The sequence below is a fragment of the Octopus bimaculoides genome, chromosome 5 (genome assembly GCF_001194135.2).
Source record: "Octopus bimaculoides isolate UCB-OBI-ISO-001 chromosome 5, ASM119413v2, whole genome shotgun sequence".
Classification (NCBI taxonomy): Eukaryota; Metazoa; Mollusca; class Cephalopoda; order Octopoda; family Octopodidae; genus Octopus; species Octopus bimaculoides.
This window is the reverse complement of record NC_068985.1, coordinates 54,810,873-54,821,440: the sequence shown is the minus strand read 5'-3', so window position 1 is coordinate 54,821,440 and position 10,568 is coordinate 54,810,873. Positions and strand designations below refer to the sequence as shown.

The 10,568-nt window shown below is 37.0% G+C and overlaps 1 protein-coding gene across 2 annotated transcripts in view; it reads right to left on the bottom strand.

Annotated features, from left to right (window-relative positions):
* LOC106878881 (hormone-sensitive lipase) overlaps positions 1-10,568 on the bottom strand; it is a 75,443-nt gene that overhangs the window by 33,542 nt on the left and 31,333 nt on the right. The gene's annotated exons all lie outside the window — the stretch shown is intronic.

Genomic DNA, 10,568 nt, shown 5'->3' with positions numbered 1-10,568 from the left:
ATATATACATATATATATATATATACACATACATGTATATATATATATATATACACATATATATATATACATATATATATATATACACATACATGTATATATATATATATATATACATATATATATATATACACATATATATATATACACATACATGTATACATATATATGAATATGTATACATATGTATATATATATATACATATTTATATGTATATGTGTACATATATATATTTATATGTTTATATGTACATATATATATTTATATGTTTATATGTACATATATATATATTTATATCTATAGGGGGAGAATTCACAAAAAAACAAAAGACGAAGACAAGTGGTGTAGAAAACAAACAGATGTATTAGTATAACGCTTGGGAAGTGAAAAAGTCTTTAACGTTTCGAGCCTACACTCTTCTACAGAAAGGAACACAGAGAAAAACAAGGAGAGAAAAAAAGGAGAGAAAAAACAAGGAGAAACATATATATATATTTATATGTATATATGTACATCATCATTATCATCATCATCGTTTAATATCTGCTTTCCATGCTGGTATGGGTTGGACAATTTGACTGAGGACTGGCGAGCGAGATGGCTGCACTAGGCTCCAATCTGATCTGGCAGAGTTTCTACAGCTGGATGCCCTTCCTAATGCCCACCACTCCGAGAGTGCAATGGATGCTTTTACATGCCACTGGCACGAAGGCCAGTCAGGCGGTACTGGCAGTGGCCACGCTCAAATGGTGATTTTTATGTACCACCTGCACAGGAGCCAGTGCAACAGCACAGGCAACAATCTTGCTCGAATGTTGCTTTTCGCATGCCACCGGCACGAGTGCCAGTAGGGTGACACTGGCAATGATCACGCTCAAATGGTGCTCTTAGCGTTCCACTAGCATGGATGCCAGTCATGCGGTGCTGTATCGGCCACATCATCGATTTTCGATTTCGATTTCACTTACCTCAACAGGTCTTTGCAAGCAGAGTTTAGTGTCCAATGAAAGAAAGGTACACATAAGTGGGCTGGTTACACCACTGTCATAGGCCACAGGCTATAGTCTCACTTGGCTTGCCGGGTCTTCTCAAGCACAGCATATTTCCAAAGGTCTCAGTCACTAATCATTGCCTCACCACCTCATCTCAGGTCTTCCTGGGCCTACCTCTTCCACAGGTTCCCTCAATTGCTAGGCTGTGGCACTTTTTCACACAGCTATCCTCATCTATTCTCACCACATGACCATACTAGCGCAATCGTCTCTCTTGCACACCACAACTGATGCTTCTTAGGTTCAACTTTTCTCTCAAGGTACTTACATTCTGTCTAGTATGCACACTGACATTACACATCCATCGGAGCATACTGGCTTCATTCCTTGCAAGCCAACGTATGTCTTCAACAGTCACGGCCCATGTTTCACTGCCATGTAGCATGGCTGTTCATACACATGCATCACACAGTCTACCTTTTACTCTGAGTGAGAGGCCCCTTGTCACCAGCAGAGGTAAGAGCTCTCTGAACTTTGCCCAGGCTATTCTTATTCTAGCAGCTACACTTTCAGCGCATCCTCCCCCACAACTAACTTGGTCACCTAGATAGCAGAAGCTATCAACTAAGTCTCTCCTTGGAATGTGGCAGAAGTTGTTTTCTGCACATTTTCAGTGTTTATTGCTCCTGAACATCTGCTACATACAAAAACTAACTTCCTAGTTAACTTTCCTTTGATATTGCTGCACCTCTTATGTGTCCATAGCTTGCACTGGGTACATCTTATAGAGTTTCTACTTACACCTTTTCTACAGACCGAGCAGGGCCATCTACCTGAAGGAGTTTGTTTTTTTGTCTACCTTCCTACTTATTAGGACTTTGGTTTTATCTAGGTTGACTCTAAGGCCCTTCGATTCTAGTCCTTGCTTCCACACCTGAAACTTCTCTAGTTCTGATAGTGACTCAGCAATTAGTGCAAGGTCATCAGCATAGAGGAGGTCCCAGGGGCATCCTGTCTTGAATTCCTCTGTTATCATCTGAAGGACTATGATAAATAGGAGGGGGCTGAGGACTGAACCTTGGTGGACCCCTACCTCTACCTGGAATTCTTCACTGTACTCGTTGCCAACCCTCACCTTACTGACAGTGTCTCTGTACATGGCTCGCACAGCTCTCACTAACCATTCTTCTATCCCTAGTTTCCTCATTGACCACCAGATAAGGGATCGGGGGACCCTGTCAAAGGCTTTCTCCATGTCAACGAAAGCCAGGTACAGAGGTTTATCTTTGGCTAGGTATTTCTCCTGCAGCTTACCAGAAATATAGCATCAGTGGTGCTTTTCCCTGGCACAAACCCAAACTACATCTCATCTAAACTGACTCTCTCCCTAATTAGTTGGGCTATGACCCTCTCCGTGACTTTCATTACTTGATCTAACAACTTGATACCTCTGTAATTATTTGTATCTAAAGCATCACCTTAACTTTTGTAGCAGTTGACGATGGTGCTGCTACACCAGTCATTGGGTATGACTCCTTCGTGTATCAACTGGTTAACAATACGGGTGACTAGGCTATAGCTGACACTGCCAGATATTTTGAGCATCTCTGCAGTGATTCCTGAAGGGCCGGGGGCTTTCCCTGTCTTCATACTCTTAATTGCTTTATCTACCATGGTACTGTCAACTCGGATAGCTGGTCCCTCTGTTGGGTCAACATTCGGCAGACTGTCTTTCTCCCATTCATTCTCTTTATTGAGCAACCTTTCGTAGTGGTGTCTCCAAACCTCTTTCCTTGCAGCTTCATTTAGTGCAAGTGTACCATCATCCATGCGAAAACATTTCTCCCCCACATACATATATTGTTTTAGTATTTGTGTGTGCCAAAACACTTACAAGACTTTTTTCAGCCCAGGGCTACAATAGAAAAATACGAGCCCAAGGTCTCGCACACTAGCAGTGAACCCTAAACCATGTTGTTGGGTAGTAAATTTCTTAATCACACAGCTACACATGTGCCTCACATCTGAATTAAAAAATTCATTTAAAGAAAAACACAGATCAACAGTCCCATTCCAGAGTTCCAACCACTGAAAGAAAGTAAGAAAATTGAAAGCTCTCACTAAATTAAAAAGCAATGACTAACATGAACTGAATATGCTACCATTAACTTCATTCTACTATGAAGATAGTTTTCCCCTATCCACCCTCATGTGAAGTTACCAAATATAAAGTTTTGGTTACATACAAAATTATCAATTTCCAAGAAGTATAAAAATAACATTTAACCAGTTCTGTAGAAAAAAATTAGTATGTATCACTATAAAAGTGAACTTTCAGGGAGCTTCCCCAGAACATTAAAATAGGAAAATGTCTCATAGAAAAATAATTCAACTAGACACCAATCTTATCCCAAAAATAAAGAAATAAAATCAAATGAAAGGACATTTAAAAAAAGAAACATGAATTACCCTACTCTGAAATGTTGGACTTATTTTCTCCAAGAACATCAGAGCAAAAAAATGTTTTATCTTTATATATAATAACCAATATAAATGCTGTTTGGTTGATTTCTTCAGTCACACTTTACATCATATAAAGAGAATGGGAGAGAAAATATAAGAGATATAGAGAGAGTAAGCATAAGGGATGCAGAATGAATGCACATGCTAGGCATGATGGTAGGAATAAGTAAGAGGATAAATGATAGAATAGTAATGGGATGAATATGAATGAGAAATTTATTTCATTGAATTTTCATTTTAAGGTAACAATTTTTTTTTGTGTTTTTCGAAAATTAGTATTCATTTCATCATTTTGTATAAGCCCCATAAAATGTAATTAAAGTGAAATTATGTTTATTGTGTTTATGTTATAATTCCCAATATTACTCACAGTGGTAAAAGTATACTTTCAAAGTTATCCATCATATGACAAGCAACACTAATTAAAACATATAATTAACTATTTTCAACCAGCAAGCATTTCACAAAAAGCAAAAGCTTTTTTGGAAAAATTGTCAATTATTATCATAATTTTGGGGGGTAATGGATTTCTAGATTGTCTATAATACACACAAAACCAGTTTGGTACACATAAAACCAGTCTGGTAAGTTAAGACAATAAAAGTAGAATTTATAGAACTATTTTATTAAAAACAATGGGACTGACAAAATGCATTTTGTTTTTATGATTATCTGATGTCATACCAAAAGAGGAATTTATAGTTAGTAACTGTAGTTATTGTAACTAACTTAGATTTAACAGATTTCTACTGTACAATATCTCTCAATATAAAATTAGGTGGGTCTCCATATTGGCATATGTATAGGATGGGTAAGATCTTTTTGACTAACAGTGACCTGTGCATACAAGATTCCCCTCTCTATGCAGGTCAGGTCAGGCAAAGTGGGGCATGCAACATTCTAGCATATTTCTACATTCATTATTTGTTTGTATATTCCTGGGCTTTTACAGGCGATCCATCGAGAAGAGTCCCAGTCGGTCCCCATATCCACAAGATACCTCCTCGACTGCTGTGACCATGTGGTAGGAAGTCGACCAAGATGAGCTGTCAATCCAGCCAGATCCTTAGTGAAGAGGACACAGTAAGCAGGGTCATATTGTGTTCTTTCCATGCCATTGATAATTATTGGTGGCAAGAAGAGAAGTGAGTCACCTACTTGGGCAAATACAGCTTATCCCCAGTGTCATCACAGGTGTTGCTGCCAGAATGCAACAAGCCAGGACAACCACCGCAAGGAATCTTCAACAGTTCCACCATCCTATGAACTCACAAAAGAATAAAAGGTAAAGTTGACCTAGACATAATATAAACTCAGAATACAGACCCAGAATAAATACAGCAAGACATTTTCTTTTTCAATGTTCTAAGGATTTGGCTAATTATCACTTGGTTAGTACTATCACTAAGTAGCACATTACAGATATATTATCACTTGGTTAGTACTAACACAAGGTATATATTATGTAGGCAATAATATATTCACCCAAAACATTATAACCATATGTGCTCACATGCTTCAATTTTGCATTTGTACATATATTTACTTGACTGCTGACATTTACCAATGCTTTCTCCCGTAGTTTTCATGCATCATTTTCTATCATTAATAAAATTGTCAGCATTTTTGATGACATGAGTATGATAGATAAATGGATAGATGGATGGATGGAGAGAGAGAGAGAAAGAGAGAGCTTAGGTATAGTGAAGCTAATAACCAATTGTTAGCACTCAATACTCATATGCTTTAGAATAAAGCATTGAGTACAGAGCATAACATTAATTAATAATTGACAAGGGAATGAGAATTACATAACTGACTTCACTAGCTTACATAGACACATACACACATCATTGCCTCTTTTTACTTTCCATCTACAAAATCCACTTCCAAGGCTTTGATCAGCTCCAGCTTATAGCTCCTTTACAGCCCAAGGAACCATGCAATAGGACTGAACCTGAAACTATGTGGTTGGGAAGAAAACTTTTCAACCACATAGCCACACCTGCACCAAGAGACAGTGAAAATAATTCCCCATTTTTCACTATAGTATCTGATTGGGTCCCTGCCTCACAGGTGTCATAAAATTATTAACAGAATAAAAAATGTCGCATATGTTATTGACTTGGGAGTAGATTTTGCTCAAACGAAAACCATTGTTAGAGTTAATTTAATGAAAACATTTTTACTTTGGGTCATCTAAATATATGAATGTATTTGTAATTCTTTTCAGAATGCAAATTGAAATGAAAGATATTTCAACATATAATGATAGGTTTTTAATAGAAATATTTAATGAAGAATTAAATGACAGAGACTTGGTTCATCTATTTACATCACAACATTCTTAAACAGCATTAATGAACTCATTATCTGAAAAGAATGACATATTAAATGCGTTTTAACCATTCATAATTAGCTGGTGAGCATGGTATGTAAAATGTCTTTTGGTCCGACATCACTTCGTCAAACGTCTTTTCGTCCACATCTTTTTGTCCGATGATTTTTTTTGTCCAATGACTTTTTGTGCAATTTTAAATAAACTCTTTAGAAAACAAGGGGAAATATCTCTAATGATATATTCACAGAACTATAACGAGCCTCGTTATAGGATTGTTATTATCATTCTTTTTCCTCCTCTGTTAATAATTTTACTTTCTCTTTTTCCTTCTCTTTCTTAAGTATGGTGCTGTGTATAGAGAGTGCTGTAAATTTAGTGTACACATTTTTAATTTACCTATCCCAAAATGACAAAGTTCATAGTTTTGACCCAAAACAAAAGAAAAGTAGTTGATGAAAGTAATTACATGTACAATTTTCATTCAAGCAATACAAAACTAGGAAAAGAATACTGGAGATGTGAGAAAAGAAGGCTGTGTTCAGTGTGAATTCATACAGTAACAAAAAACAATGAGTCGAAAATTATTTATTTTTCTAGTGAGCACCTTCATCTAGCTGATGTAGAATTCATTAAATGCTAGAAAAGCAACTGCAGAAATAAAGCATGAAACGATGGAAACATAGCAGCACGATTGCACAGCATAAAAACAGCTATGCTTATGCAGCTAATAGAAAATACTTGATCTCAACTTCCTCATTTGCCTGTGCTTTCAAGGACTATTCAAAGGTGTCGACAAAAAAATTCTGGATTTCCTGCTAATCCAGGGGCTAGAACTGGTTTTGAAATACCTGAAGAATATGGTAAACTTGACAATGACAAACAGTTTCTGAGATACGATTCAGATATCGAGGATCAACAGCGCATCAGAAAGTGCTCTTCAGGATATAGCATCATATCAACAGAGGGTATGTGATGGAACGTTCAAAATTGTGCCAGAACAGTGGTTTCAACTGTTTAACATTCATGTACAAGTTAAAGGTAGCAGTTTTCCACGGGTCTTTGCATTACTGCCGAATAAAACAAAGCAGACATACAAATTATTGTTCGAGCAATTGAAAATTATGCAACCTAATGCATATCCATGTGATCTCATGACAGATTTCAAAGTTGCAGTTCATAAGGCATTTAATTTATCATTCCTCAACTCATCTACCGTGACATGTTTGTTTCATTTAAGCCAATCAGTATTTTGAAAAATTACAGATTTAGGCCTCAAAAACAAAAATACCATAAAGTCTCTGAATTCTGTCTTAAAATTCAGATGTTTTTCAGCATTAGCCTTACTAACCATTCAAGATGTCGAAGAGGCCTATGAAGAATTAGTAAACGATGAAGAAATACCTGCTGAATTTGTCACTTACTTCGACTTGACTTACATAGGTGTTGTGTGAGGATGTGATGTTAGACGAAAGAGAGAACCACCAACATTCCTGATAGTTGTATGTAATGTTAATCAGCATATTCTTCAAGATCTTCCCAGAACAAATAATGCTGTGGAGGGGTTTCATTTCACAATAAAGCTTTCAGCAGGTGGAGCACATTTGAACATATGGAAATTAATCAAAACTCTGAAGGAAGCGGAAAGGTTTGTTCAAGGTAAAATGACTCATATTTTTCGAGGAGATCCATCAAATTCATGTACACAATATCGAAGAATAACGGAATGCCTCAAAATATTGCTCACTGAATATGGGCCAACAAGAAAAATTGATTTTTTGAAGAGTGTGGCATATAATTTGCATCAATTTTAAGTGATCCTAATAAATCATTAGTTATATCTTATTACTTTTTTAAAATGGCTTTTTTTAAATACATTTTTCCACAGTATTTTACTTGAATCCTATCAATAAAATTCTTAATGATTATTTGATTTTGATTTTCACCTTGTTTTCTAAAGTGTTTATTTAAAATTGGACAAAAAGTCATTGGACAAAAAAATCATCAGACAAAAAGACATCAGACCAAAAAACATGGACAAAGTGACATCAGAAGAAAAGTTGGGTCACATGCATAAGTTATGTCATGAAATAAAAGTCAAATGAAATCTTCAAAACATTTTACAGTTAAAAATATAAAAATAAATTAGATTTTTTTTACTGACACATAATATTATTTAAGCATACACATTAATATAATTGTCTATGCATACACACAAACACACACACATCCTTTATTTATGTTTACATCTACACTCATACATATGCATCAATTTATGCCCACTTAAATATGGATGTTCTGTTGGAACATACTATACTGTGGTAGATACCATGAGAAAAACTCTAATATTGGCTTTTGGTGCAAAATGCACTCTTATTTATATCACTAATAATATAAACAACAGTGCATTTTGCACCAAAAGCCAATATGAATTTCTATTGTGATATCTACCAAAGTATAGTTTGTTCTTATAGAACATCAATGTTTAAGCGGGCATAAATATTACCTCTCAGTATTAATACTGTCTCTGTCACTCATATATATATATCTCAGGCCTTCACCATTCAGGGTGAGCAGTGGTGTTTCCAAATAGGCCTGCCCAGTCACAGATGTAGGACTGAGTCACTGGGTTGTTACCAGGTCCCAGGAAGGCAATCATCTTACATCTGCCGCCAACATGCAGGCCTGGACTAGGAGCTTCTGGTTTCACCAAAACCTGCTCCCACTATCTTTACTCCATCACCATAGGGCTTTTGTAAAAAAAAAAAGGGAGGGAGGGTAGTAGTTGAATCAAAAACAAACTAGCCAATGGTGTTTGTTTAGGGTGGAGATCTCCTTACCAAGGAGGTCCCCACGCACTATGGTTCATAATCCTTCAGCCGCGGTACTACCCAGAGTGACATGTGAGGTCCAGATGGGTTGCAATGGAATGCCGGTAGCTCCAATATCATTAGGGTTATGTCTTTCTAGCCAGTCTGTCTGGCATCCCCCTTTTTCACTAGGATCAATCATTGAGTTCAGATATGTAGCTTCCACTGCTTGATCCACTGTTGGGGGTCATAGTTTGGTGTGGTGAGGGACAAGGACAGCGCTCCTGTATCCTTGTTTGCACATATCTTGTTCTTAGTTCTGACAGGTGCTCTCACATCCTCCTCCAACATCCAGCAAGATGAACCAAGAAGGGAGCCAGTTTAGTCACTGACAACCCAACCATGACTGAGTGGAGTGGGTGTACATGGTTATCCATTGTCTCCAGGAAAAGACCTCAGCACCAAAGATATATATATATATATATATATATATATATATATATATATGTAGCCATCTGGTTTCACCAGTCCTCAGTCAAATCGTCCAATCCATGCTCGCATGGAAAGCGGACGTTAAACGACGATGATGATGATGATGGTGATAAAATAAGGATATTTATAAAATAAATATAGAGAACAAATCTTAGATTGGATTGTAGGTATTCGGCATCTACTTCTAGTGCAGGTTGCTAGTCATATCCAGTAGCCCTTAATTATAATTATATTTTATAATTATATGTTTTTAAAAAAATTTAATTTATATATATATATATGTATATATATATATATACTTATTAATTATATACACATATCTATTACTGCACATCTATGATGAGGACATCGTCACTATCATCATTTAAAAAATTCACTTTTCCATGCTTGTATGGGTCAGATGGGGTTTGTTGAGGCTGATCTTCTACAGCCAGATCCCCTTCCTGTCACCAACGCTCACATGATGTTGAGACAAGGCAAAACAAAGGTACACACAAACACACGCACGTGTGTGTGCGTTTGTGTGTGATTGCGTGTGTGCGCATTCGCACGCACATGTGTATATATATACATATACACACACACACACAATTGTTTTTTTCAGTTTCCACCTACGAAATCCACTCACAAGACTTTGTTCAGCTCAGGGATTATAGTAGAAAACATTTGCCCAAGGTTGATATGCAGTTGGACTGAATTGGAGACCACATGGTTGGGTTGGGAAGCAAGTTTCTTAACCAAAAAGCCATGCCTGCACCTTCACATGTATACATAAAATTACATGTGAATTATGTCATACATGTAACCAGTGTCACCTTAAGACATGTGTATAATAAGCAGTTGCCCTGAAGAGCCACATTTTCTAAGTTTTCAGTTTAAGGTCCCCAATATCTAGATGCCCCCAGTTAATTGCACTGCCTAAGAATCCTCTGCAATGTCATCAAAATGTTCCTGCAAGTAAGCAGAGACATTCATTCAACTACCATATTTTCCAACACACAAGTTAAATTCTTCAGAACGAAATTTACGGCCAAAAAATGGTAGATAGACTTATAAAATAAAATAAATGCGCCCTTTTAAAGCCTAGCCACGCTCATGGGCCCGGTTTCCCGGTTTCAATGGTGTATGTTTTCCCCAGCTGGACGGGACGCCAGTCCATCACAGCGTTACTCATTTTTGCCAGCTGAGTGGACTGGAGCAATGTGAAGTGAAGTGTTTTGCTCAAGAACACAACGCGTCGTCCGGTCCAGGAATCGAAACCACAATCTTACGATCATGATGCTGACACCCTAACCACTAAGCCGCGTGCCTCCACAGACAGACTTATACACCAAGACAAGTTTGGAGAACCAAAATTTCCAAGTGAAATGCAGCAGGCTTTAGAAAGACAGTGATGGTGTTTGAATGTTTAC